This window comes from Microtus pennsylvanicus, chromosome 5 (assembly GCF_037038515.1).
Source record: "Microtus pennsylvanicus isolate mMicPen1 chromosome 5, mMicPen1.hap1, whole genome shotgun sequence".
Taxonomy (NCBI): Eukaryota; Metazoa; Chordata; class Mammalia; order Rodentia; family Cricetidae; genus Microtus; species Microtus pennsylvanicus.
This window is the reverse complement of record NC_134583.1, coordinates 11,360,314-11,372,458: the sequence shown is the minus strand read 5'-3', so window position 1 is coordinate 11,372,458 and position 12,145 is coordinate 11,360,314. Positions and strand designations below refer to the sequence as shown.

Here is a 12,145-nt window from a genome sequence, read left to right as displayed (position 1 = left end):
GTTTCTCAGAAGTAAAAGAAAAATAATAGATCTCTTTGGGGACACAGATAGCAGTCCACAGTCTGTTGTTGGTTCTTTCTACTCCATATTGAGTTCATTTAGGTGTTCTGTGCAATTAATTTAAATGTTCCAGACTGTTAATGCCATATGCTTTATGTGAGTCTTTTTTCAAACTATTTTCCATATATTCAGAATGAGATGAATTATACAGCACAGTAAAAAAATAAAAGTTTGGGAAAAATAGAGCAAGATTATTCCTATATTTTTGATAAAATTTAGCTGTATTTACCAAACCAGCCTATGACTTTTTGAAGATCACCTTTGCCCTCATTGTCACTAGTGGCCTCCCCATCAAGTACAATGCTAGGCACTGTCATGCTGCTGTGCAATTCAAAATGCAATGCATTTTTATTTATGCTCTTTGAAGCAGTGCATCTCTTCTTTTGATATGGCTTGTCTTCTTCTTGTTGTCTTTTAAAGACTCCCCTCATCCTCACTTTCTCTCACCCTCCCGCCTTTGCTCCTTCGTGTGTGTGTATGTGTGTGTGTGTGTGTGTGTGTGTGTGTGTGTGTGTGTGTGTGCAAATAAGTCAGAAGGGGGTATCATAACCCTGAAACTGGAGATACAGGAGATTTGCAGTTATAGGTGCTGGTGATAGACCTGGGGTCTTCTGAAAGAACTAAAAGTGTTCTTAACCATTAGGCCATTTCTCCAGCCCCTTCCTTATTCTTTTATACATTTATTTTATACAATTGTATTTTATTTTACTCATAGACACCCATCAAAGATAGTTCTACTCTCTTGTGAACGAGTACAGAAATGAGTATTAGCTGTGTATGTGGGAAATAGCAGGTTCTTTTGTTAGAAAACGTAACCCTGATATTTGTCCAAAATGAAGAAAGCATTCTTTAAACACTTCCTGAATATGACTTACATTCAGAAGGGATAATTAATTTCACTTATTTAAGGTCAAAATGTATTTTTTCAAGGAGGAAATTTTATCTGTTTAATTGTATTTATGTGTTAAATTTAGTAAAGGAAAATATTTCCTGGGATTGGGTTATTTTTCTTGTAAGAAGTTGAGGTTGTCTTATGAAGCCCGAATCAGTAAAACTTTTATAGCTCATTTGACAAGAATCATTTCTGATTGTTGATATGAATCATATCTCTCTTCAAATGTTAAATGTTCCGTGACCATTTAGTCACATTAAATCTTTATGTGTGTTTTCAGTGAGCAAAAGACACAAATGGTTACTTGCCCTGTCCAAAGTAACAAAAATGTAACAAAATGACAACGATAAATCATACAACTGGGAATTTGGGTTGGGCCACTCTGTCCCTTACAGCTTTTGTGACTCTACCAAGACATAAATTCCTGACAACCATCCTTAGTAAGACTGGATATGCTTAGACACACCAAATTGAAATAATAAACAATAAATAAATAGGGATATAAAAGAAAGTACTCTATTTAATTTTGAGCCACAGATTTGAGCACTCGTAGACAACAAAAACAACTGATGATTACAGTGTGGGATAGCCATCCATCACTGCCTAATGTAGCTTCTTTTGGATACCGAAAGCTTTATCTCTGAATCCAAATGGAGTGAAAGCAAGATACCAAGTTTCAACTTCTCTGTCAACGGCTGTTTTACTAATTATCCAGATTCTGAGGCAATCATACAGCCGTAATCATTCACCTCACGCCTGGAAACATAAGTCTTGTTCTTTTGATGAATATTTATAAGACAGTGTAAAGCAGTCTACTTTCTTTTCCCTCCAGGCAAGACAATTTGGAGTTCATCAATATGTATTACCAAGGACTTTTATAAAAGGCACTTCAAAGAAAATTCATCAGGCATTCCTTTTGTCTTGATTTCTGTTAGACTGATACTTCCTTTTGACAAGTATCAATAAATTATCCTCTGATGGTTAGAAACTTGATGTCTTATTCAGAAACTTCCTCACACAGCAAAATATAGTCATGAGTTTCAAGTGGTATTATTAAAATCCTGCATCTAATTTAAGGACAAACAGAGGATATGCAAATTAACAACAATAAAACAAACATATAAGTCACCCTGCAGCACCCTGGGTAGATTTCCCATATTTGAGAGCTTTATTATTTGTCACGTGGACATATTTACAATTCCTTCACAAGCAAAGGAAAGCTAAGCACCCTTCCTTGAGATGGCTGAGAACCACATAAAATGAAGCCAGATTAGTGTAGCTGGGAAAAGCAGCAAATGACAAACTGTCTTTCTCCATAAGGCTGATGGGTTTCTCCTTTGAATATTATTGGTTAGAATCACATTCCCATAAGCCAAGGGTGAACAAACGCAATTGTCTAAACTAAGAACGAAAGAAAGTCATCACTGCACTATTTAATAGGCTGTGAAAAGGATACTAAACCTCTTTATTTGTATTCTTTCATTTAAAGGGGCTTAGTTATTTTGGTTTATTACTTTGGCAAAAAGTACTTGAAACACGGGAATTCTACTGATACCGATTTCTATAAATAAACACATAAAACAGCATGCTGACTAAAGAGTCCATTGTATTTGATAGCTCCACTCACTCCTTACAAAGCTATGGTTCTAATTATAACAGCATTTCATATTCAAGATATGATTTTGTCACTACCTGGCATAACATACTATAAATATAACTGTGAAGCTAAATTTTAAGAAGACATGATGGGAGAAAAAATGTGACACTTCAGCTTAAATATACATTTTGTAAACTAATATTAATCACACAGCTATTCTATATGAGCTCTTGTACAACAAACTAACACATATAGCGTTTGCAAAACTATAACTCACTGTACAGAAATAGCTTAGAATGTACTGTTTATTTTACAGTAAAGGAAGAAAGAAGTAAAGCTTTCATACCAAATATTGCAGGCTAAAAGGCACATTTGTAATAAAAAGGACCCATGCTATCCTTGTCATGGCATAAAAAGAATATTTCTCAAACGTAGATTATATTTAACATGATCTGGTATGGGTGCTAATGCTGATGGTGAGTGCGTTCTGAAATGCATTTTCAATTTGGGAGCCCAAAGATGCCACTACAATATATACAACAATATATTTATTATTAATCTGTATGTGCTAAAACTGTAGAGGTACCACATTTAATTATTTCTGATCATTTTGGGGGGAGGGTTATTTGTTTGTTTGTTTGTTTTTAAGCCCAAGCCTCACTATGTAACCCCAGCCTGGAACTTATGGTATAGAACAAAGTGACTTTAAACTCAGAGAGATCTGCATGTTTCTACCTCCTGAGTGTTGGGAGTAAGGGCCACCTACCAGACCTCAGATCTCTATAATTTTTTTTAAATTGGCATAGACCCTTTTCTTTCCGTTAACTAACAGTAGTGGAGCAACTGGGAGCTAGGTCTACTTCTCTAGATCTAAGTCTATGTACACATAGTTTTTTTTTATTGATAGTTTGAGAACTTTATATATTTTAGTTTGATCACATTCACTCTTCTCAAACACCACTCCTATCCCTACTCAATCCTCACTCCACACCTTTCCAACCTTGTGTTCTCATTTTTTTAACCTGTCTGATGACATCTTCTTGCATGCTTGGCCATCCACTAGAGTGTTCAACCACCAGAGAATGCACCTTTAAGAAACTAATTCTCCTCCCAGCAACCATTGGTTCTCAGTAGCCCTCATCTATAGATGACCACTTCTCTCTCTATTCTTGGGTTTTGTTTGGTTGAAAGGGGCACCCACAGTTCTCCTGCATGCTTTTACAACTTCTGTAAGTCCATATAATCAACTGCCCTATTTGCTCTGGAAATAACTGATTTGTTGTGGTCATCCAAACCTCTGGTTTTTATATCCTCTGTCCCCTCTTCTGAAATTATCTCCTAGCTTTGGGAAGAAGGGTGTGTGATATATGTGTTCCATCTAGGGTTGAGCACTCCATAAATTTTTATTCTCTGCCCTTTAATCTGTTGTGGGTCTCTGTGTTAATCAACATCTACTACAAAAAAGAGAAATGCTTCTCTGATGAGGACTAACACTGATTTATAAGTATAATAATAAAATCTCTCAAAGAGTCTGTTTAGTAAGATGTCTCTTTAAGAGAATAATAGCAGTGGTTTCCATTGTGATGACCAGGGAAGATAGGAGGACAGGAAAGTCCAACTGCTTCAAGAATATCCAACTTTTGGATGATTACCTGAATGCTTGTTGTGGGAGCCGACAATGTGGACTCCAAGCAGATGAGGCAGATCCTCATGTCCGGTGAGGGAAGGCTTGGGCAAGAATCCCTTTATGCAGAAGGCCACCCGGAGGTATCTAGATAACAAACCAGCTACAGAAAAACTGCTGCCTCATTTGGGGGGGGGGGGAATGTGAGCTTTGTGTTCATGAAGGAGGACCTCACCAAGATTAGGGACATGCTGTCAGCCAATAAAGTTCTGGTTGATAACCTTGGGGGTTATCACATCCTGTGAGGTACACAGTCCCAGCCCAGAACACAGGCCCAGAGGCTGAAAACTCTTTCATCCATGTTATTGGCATCACCACAAAAGTCTCCAGAGGAACCATTGAAATTCTGGGTGATCTGCATCTGATAAAACCTAAAGACAAAGGAGGAGCCATTGAAGACACCGTGTGCTGAACACGTTGTCTCCTGGTTCTCCTCTGGGTTGGCATTGAACAAGTTAATAACAGTGACAGCATTTACAAACCAGAAGTACTTGACATCACAGAACTGACTCTGTGCTCTAACTTCCTGGAAGGTGTCTGAATGTTGCCAGTGTTTTTCTGCAGGCAGGTTAGCGGACTGTTTCCTGAGTGCCACACTTTCCTTCGGTGGGTACAAGCGGGTTCTGGTTTTGTCTATGGAGACTGAGTAAACCTTCCCACTTGCTGAAAAGTCCAAAACCTTTTTGTCTGATCCACCCGCCTTTGTGGCTGTTGCCCATATGGTGCTGCCAATGATGGTACTCCTGCCCCAGCCAAGGGTGAAGTTAAGGAAGAATTGAAGAGTCAGATGAGGATATGGGATTTTGCTTCTTTGACTGAGTCCCTCAAAGCAAGCAACTCGGCTAGCTTAATTTGATAAACATGGCAACAGATGCTTACTTCTCTTTAAAAAAAAAAGTGTTTTTTTTTTTTTTCCCAACTGCCTATGACCTTCTAGCCCCAGATACTTGTTCTAATTACTAGGTATGGGTTTGATTACGTTGTGTGTCTTAACTCCAATCATATAGTGGTAGGTTATTCCAGTGATATTCACGCATGTCACTATTTTTACATTCTGATAACGATTCAAAGCCTAATAAAATAGATCTGCCCTATAGCTATATTAGTTACCTATAGCTGTGTAATGATTTCAAACTATAGTAACTTTGAGTATTTCTGTTTCTATGGATTTGATGGCTCTGTTTGAGGGTCTGTTGTGAAACTGGAATTAAGGCTTTGGCCAGGGATACAAGCTATTAAAAATTGGACTGAGTCTGTAAAACTCCTTCCAAGCTCACATGGCCATGTCAAGTGGCTCTGGTTCCTCACAAGCCATTTTCTAGAAGTGTGGTTTTCTTACCACATAGTCCAATCTGTGTGGAGGCCGAAGTTTCCTTCAGTCTTAAATGACATGGCATATGGCTGTCCCGGTGCAGGTAAACCAACACAGTAAGTAGAACAGCACAATGACCTATAAATGAGTCATTGATGTCACTATCCAGCTCTTGCATTCTATCCTAGCAGCTGAAATAGAAGCAAGTCATTGACTCTAACCCATTCTTCAAGAGGAAGAATTATCTACACATCTTTTAGAGATAATTATTAAACATATGTGGAAATTATTAAGCATTTCCATATGTGTTTCTGTGATATGTGAGAATATACTTAACAGCTGAAGACAATAAAATGCACAACCAATTCAATTTTCATCCACTAGTGGGATTCTTTTATGATAGTGTGATATGATAATAGTGTTTCAGAATGTAAAAGGACAAGTCGAAAGCACGGTGGATTAGATATATGTCATTCTAATTCTACATGATGCTTCATTCACTTACTATTTTATTCATTTTTCTCACTGAAAAATATGCATATACAAGAGCAAGCAAGAAAGGAGTGCTATTTTATATTTAAAAATAAATCTAGATGCCCTTTACCTCTCTAGAAAAATTTATTTAGGACTAGCACAAGTTTAGGGAGAGACAGTGGTATGATAAGAACTGCTTTAAAAATTCTTGCCGGTGTCATGCACAATAAACATTCAAGAAAGGCTAAGATGGAAGACCAATTAGGAGATAGTAAAATAATAAGATGATGGATGATAAGAAGTAATACACACTGTGACCGTCACTAATGATGAAAAATGAAAATGTATTTAAAATACATGCTGAAGAAAAGTGGTAGAATCATCTTGCACTGAAAGAGACTGTACATTGTTTTCTCCTGAGTGTGGCTTGAGAAGAATTCACACATCCATTCCACAGTTTCAGAAACTTCTATAATGATGAAAGAAAACAATTCTATAGTCAAACTGTATCCCAGGATAGAGCTGACTCATGGCCTCTCCTGGAAACTGACTGTCATATCAGTAGTCCCGTCAGTGTGAAAAGAGAGCATGGCCCTCTGTTATAAATAGAGCATCCATATTCTTTGTAATGTGTGGAAAATAAAATGAAAGTTTTGCATACATTTTGGAAGTATCAGTGATACCAAACCACTAGTTATACCTTCTGTTCGCATGGGGTTTACAATAACCGTCTTCTGATATATATTCTCCATAATATTAAAAGTACATTAGGAATATGCTCAATGGCAACAAAGAGCAATATATGCAGAGAAATGTGCAGAAAGAAGGACTTTGGAGTTCAAGATATTTACATTCTTGTCTTTTCTATTTCTCCCTAGGTTTCTGACATTTGTCATGTGAAGGTTCTTAAATCATAATTTTTTCAAGAAAATAATTGAAATTCACACAAAGAATGACAATATCAAATAAAGTAATTTCTGTAAATACTAGGGACAGTGCCTGACATTTATTAAGCTCTAATAAATATGTATAATTAAATTGATCCTACTTATAATATTATTTGGGTTTATTTTAACTATGTTGATTACAAATATATTTTGTTAATTTATTTTGAGGATTTAAAAGTAAAGATTCAAAACATCAATGTTTTGCTTTATTTACATACAAAAGGTGGGATTCCTTGAGTCCATGACACTGTCTTTGTTAGGGCATAGCAAGAATCTTGTCAATTGTGTTTTGCTCTCCAGAGTGATTTCCTGAAAGGGGAGCCACATTAGCAAAAGACCAGAATATTAGACTACACAAGTGTCTTACGGTTTTTGCAAAATTGCTAAATATCACTATTGACTTTAATTGCCCAATGGGCTTCATAAATAACTGAAACAAGCTTTCCATTTAAAGAACAATAACAAGCTGGGTCTGTAGCTTAGTGGTAGAATGCTTGCCTAGCTGTATGAGACTCTACAATCAATTCTAAGTACTTCAAATATTAATAATTATTATTGACATAAAATGATGTCACATTTCAATGCTTTCAATGATTATAATTCCTTCTATATATAATCAAAGCAAAAATATAGGTGCTTTCAAAATTTTCAAGTTTCTTAACAGCTGAAATATCCTGGAGTACACCATGTATTAGGTCAGAATATTCAACAGTTTCCAATGCAGTTATATGATAACATTATCTTTAAATGTCAAAGAGATTAAAATAATCAAGTAAATGCTTCTTATATTGCCTAAAAATGAAACCAAATAAATCATCCACAATGTGAATAGCACTCATTATACATTCTTAATGAACTATATTTTAACTTTTATTTTATTACTTTTGCTTGATAAAAATTCTATTAGTGCTTTCTGACATGTTATATTCATATAAAGCATGCTGTATCACTTTATTCTTAGTATATATCTAACTTTAGCTTGGGAAGTGGTTTGGGGATAAAGCACTTATTGAACTATCATGAAAGACCTGGTCTCAAACGTTCAGTACCCATTTAAACCTAAATGCAGTAGTATGTCTCTAATCCCAGTGCTTCTACAGGAGGATGGGTGGTAATTGAGACAGGAAATATCCTAAAAGTTCTTGAGTCAGTTATCCTGGCAGATATAACAATGAAAAACAAAAAGAGATCCTATTTTATGCAAGATAAAAGATGAAAACCAACCCCCAAAGTTGTCCTCTGATCTCCACACAGTGTCATTCACTTGCTCACACACAAACAATAAATATAATAACATTAACTATCAACGTATTCTTTTAATCATCAACATATTACCATAAGCATGATTACCACTAAATAAAAACTAAAAACTTCACTGTACATCTCATACCTATATTGAGTTTTGTTATTGTTGTTGTTTTGTTTGTTTGTTTTTGCAGACAGGGTTTCATTGTGTAGTCCTGGATGTCCTGAAACTCACTCTGTAGATCAGACTGGCTTTTGCCCACTTCTGCCTCCCAAGTGCTGGGACTAATGATGTATAACATCATACAATTATATTTTCTAAATACCAAAACAACAAAAAAAACACTATCAGCAATTTGATTATAATTTTTCCTCATTTTAGATATAAAAAAGAGAACAGCCATGACCTTCAAGAGACGTAGTAGCTCTTTGCAGAATGGTGACCTTGGGCATGAAAAGAACAGCAAACAGTGTAGGTGCCTGCAAACTTCCTCACAACTGAAGTGAATTGCACACTCCTATGAAGGCCTCTGATCAACCATGGCCATGGCTGTGGCATCCCACTAAGCCATCCTTTCTCCAGAGGGAATATCGTTATTGCACCATGGGTTAGTGAGCATTCTGTAGACTTCTGTATAAATGGAATCATCCTGTTCTGTTTCTTCTTTAACTAGGCATGATTTTGTTTCCACTGCCATGTATTGATTGATGTCTTATCTATAATTGTAAAGCATTTCTCCAGTGTAGATACGTCATAATTTCTCTAGGCAATCCCTTATTTAAGGATGTCTCATTGCTTCCAGTTTTTGGCCGAGGCAATATGAACATTTGTATATAAGTCATCTATTCCTATGACATTTGAATTTCTCTTGGTTGAAGGGCTGAGCTATAAGTGTATGCAAAGATGTTAGTCTGTAGCTTTTCCTAAGTTCTCCTATTACATAGAAGTAAAACAATAAAACACCTTGAGCAAAATTTCCTGGTGCAGCTTGGATATTACTGATTTGGGGGGTGGTTCTTTGGTTTTCTTCTTCATTTATTTTCATTTTTGGGTTCATACTTTCTGTCTAGTGCTGAATTTAAATGACCAGTTTACTCCACTTTCCTAAGACAGATGCAGGTGTCATTTACTTGATCCTTCTCTATCTCCCTAATACACAATACAGCACTATAAAGTATTCCCTATGGGCTATAGTAGAATCCTGTAAATTAGGATGTGCCATGAGTTTGTGTTCAGTCAGTTAAAGTTTTAGATTTTGCTTCCAATGCTCTTTGGTTCTCAGTTGATTTATAAATCTGCTGTTGAGTTGTCTGTGGTATGGAAACATTTAAGATAGATTTATGCTTTCAATTTTTAGTTTATTTTCAATGTGAATTTTTCATATTTTCAAAGTACATACTTTGTGTGTCTTTAACATTTTTATTGAGTGTTGTTTAACAGTCAGTGTCTACAGAATACACATTCTGTTGTTTTGGGACAGTGTGTTCTAACACTCTCAATAGGTAAATTTCATCGATTCTGTTGTTCATTTCCTTAATATCCCTCAACTAAACATTCTAATTTGCATACTATCAATTATTAGACAGTGTATATTGAAACTCTAATCAGGCAACTGCCTTCCTCCTTTTGAAGTTCAGCCAAATCTCTCTTCTAACCATGATGAATGATTCCCTCAGAACTGGGAAATGGCATTGTGTGCTGTAACTACTACTGTTTATTAGATATCACTTTCACTAACATGACATTTCTTCACATTCACCTTTCTTCATATTCATGTGAGCAGAGTAGGTGTTTTTCATGCTTATATTTTTAAATTATTTATGGCTATATTTTATATGAATGTTGAGGTTAATTACCATTTAAAATTATTAGTAGTATTAACAGGTTTACAATCTTACTATATTATTTTTTCTCATTTTCAGTTTGTATATGAATTGAGTTAATGTATAATACTCCATCTTTATCTTACTCTTTATCAACAATCTGTTGGAGTTTGAGCAATGGATGAGTAGGTACCATTTCTTTGTGCCCTTGCAACAGATACAAGTTTAGTTTTCAGCACCAGCATGAGGTGAATTTTCATTGTTGTGATTCTGATGCTCTCTTCTACCCTCCATAGGCAATCACATCCATACACATGCACGGGCACACTCACACATGTACATACGCACATGCACACACCAAAAATTAAACACTGAAAAATACACCCTATCTTTTATTAATTTGATGGTATTTTAGAGATTATAGAATACAAAGTAGAATAAAAGACTCAAAAATATAATAGAAACAGTCCAAAGTAAAAACCCATAAAATTTAGGAAAACTATAAAGTTGTACATCACTTGCTCTACTTCATCTAATCTGATGCTGTTATTTTTTTAAATTTTTAAAAATTGTGTGTGTACAAGTCTTTTATCTATGTGATTATGTGTGCACCACTTCTGAGTGTCTACAGCAATCAAAAGTGGGTATCAGACTCCTTGGAAATGGAATGCTGTGGAAATGCCTTCAGTCAACAGCCTTTAAGTTACCAGCCCACTTTGGGCATGGTCTCTTAAACTATAAATGCAGACAAAAAGTGTGCCTGGGCCTCTTGGCTGCTGGAATTGTTTCCAGTTCCCAGCACACACAGAGGACTGGGAATCATTACTCTTTCTGTGAGTTTATCCTTAGATAAATAAACAAAATAATGGCTAGGACTGTAGTCAACTGAAGTCCAGTTGGGGATAGATGACCCATTCCTATTGGAATGCTCCTGTGAAGAAATATCAGTAATGGCTTGGGAAGTAAAGCTCAGTTCCTTGCATGGAAGTTCTACATGCTCTCATCACTGTGTGAGTATCTTCACTACTGGGAAACTTGTTTGAAAACAGTCTAAGAAAGACCCTATATCTTAGTAGCTATTTTATTGCTGTCAAAAGACTCTATCGTGAAAACTATTCTTGTAAGACAAAACATGTAATCAGGGGTTGGTTACAGTATCATAGGGTTAGTTCATTATCATCGTGGCAGGGAGAATGACAGAAAACAGCAGGCACTAGTGCAGTAACGGAGAGCTACATCTTGATTCATAGGTAGAGAGACCTGGCTTTGGTTGGACTTCAGAAAACTCAGAATATACTTCCACTAATAGGTCCACACCTACTCAAATAAGGCCACACCTAATCCATCTCACTCCTGGGTAACTGAGCATTCAAACTTATGAGCCTCAAGGGATCACTCTTACTCAAACACAGCCCATCATCATCAGAGTCCTGAGTTAGACATTACATACCCTCAGTCTCATTGGGGAATCTCCTTGAAACATTTGCATATTTCTCACTTGTATTTTCTCTTAAGTAGTGCAGGGATAATAGTGACTATAATTATCTCTCTAATTTAGGAGAGGACCTCATGAGTAAATCTCAGAAATAGAATTTTAAACTATTTCTGAGGCTATTTGTTAGTCAGGTGACACACATGGTTGGATATGCTGTGATGGTAGTGCCACTGGTTAAATATTAAGTCACTGTGAACAATCCATCAAATAATAAAACTGGACTTCTGCCAGTGAAACACATAGGCTATCCTTCATCTCTCCCTCCTCTCCTCCAGTCCAGTCACCTAGTCTTATCCTCAGCTCAAGAGAATACCAGCCTCCTGAAAACACTCCATCATGTCTGCCCCATCTCACGTGGGTCATGTAGATTTTCTCCTCCCACCTTCCTACTCCATCAGATGTTCCCTAGAAGCCCTCGGGCCACTCTGTCATGGAAGCAGTAGACTAACTGCACATCTTTGCCTCTCCCTCCTCTTCTACAAAGCCAATGCTCCAGTTTCATCTCCTACTCTCTAACAGAACACCCACTGAAGCCTTGCTCTCTCCCTGTAACCACTTCCAGGAGATGACAAACTCATCCTATTATAACTGTCCTCAATTCCAGCAGGCATTCTC

General features: G+C 36.5%; 1 pseudogene; it reads left to right on the top strand.

The window, feature by feature from the left end:
* The first annotated feature begins 4,132 nt into the window (after window positions 1-4,132).
* LOC142850705 (large ribosomal subunit protein uL10-like) lies at window positions 4,133-5,052 on the top strand (annotated as a pseudogene).
* The last annotated feature ends 7,093 nt before the right edge of the window (window positions 5,053-12,145 follow it).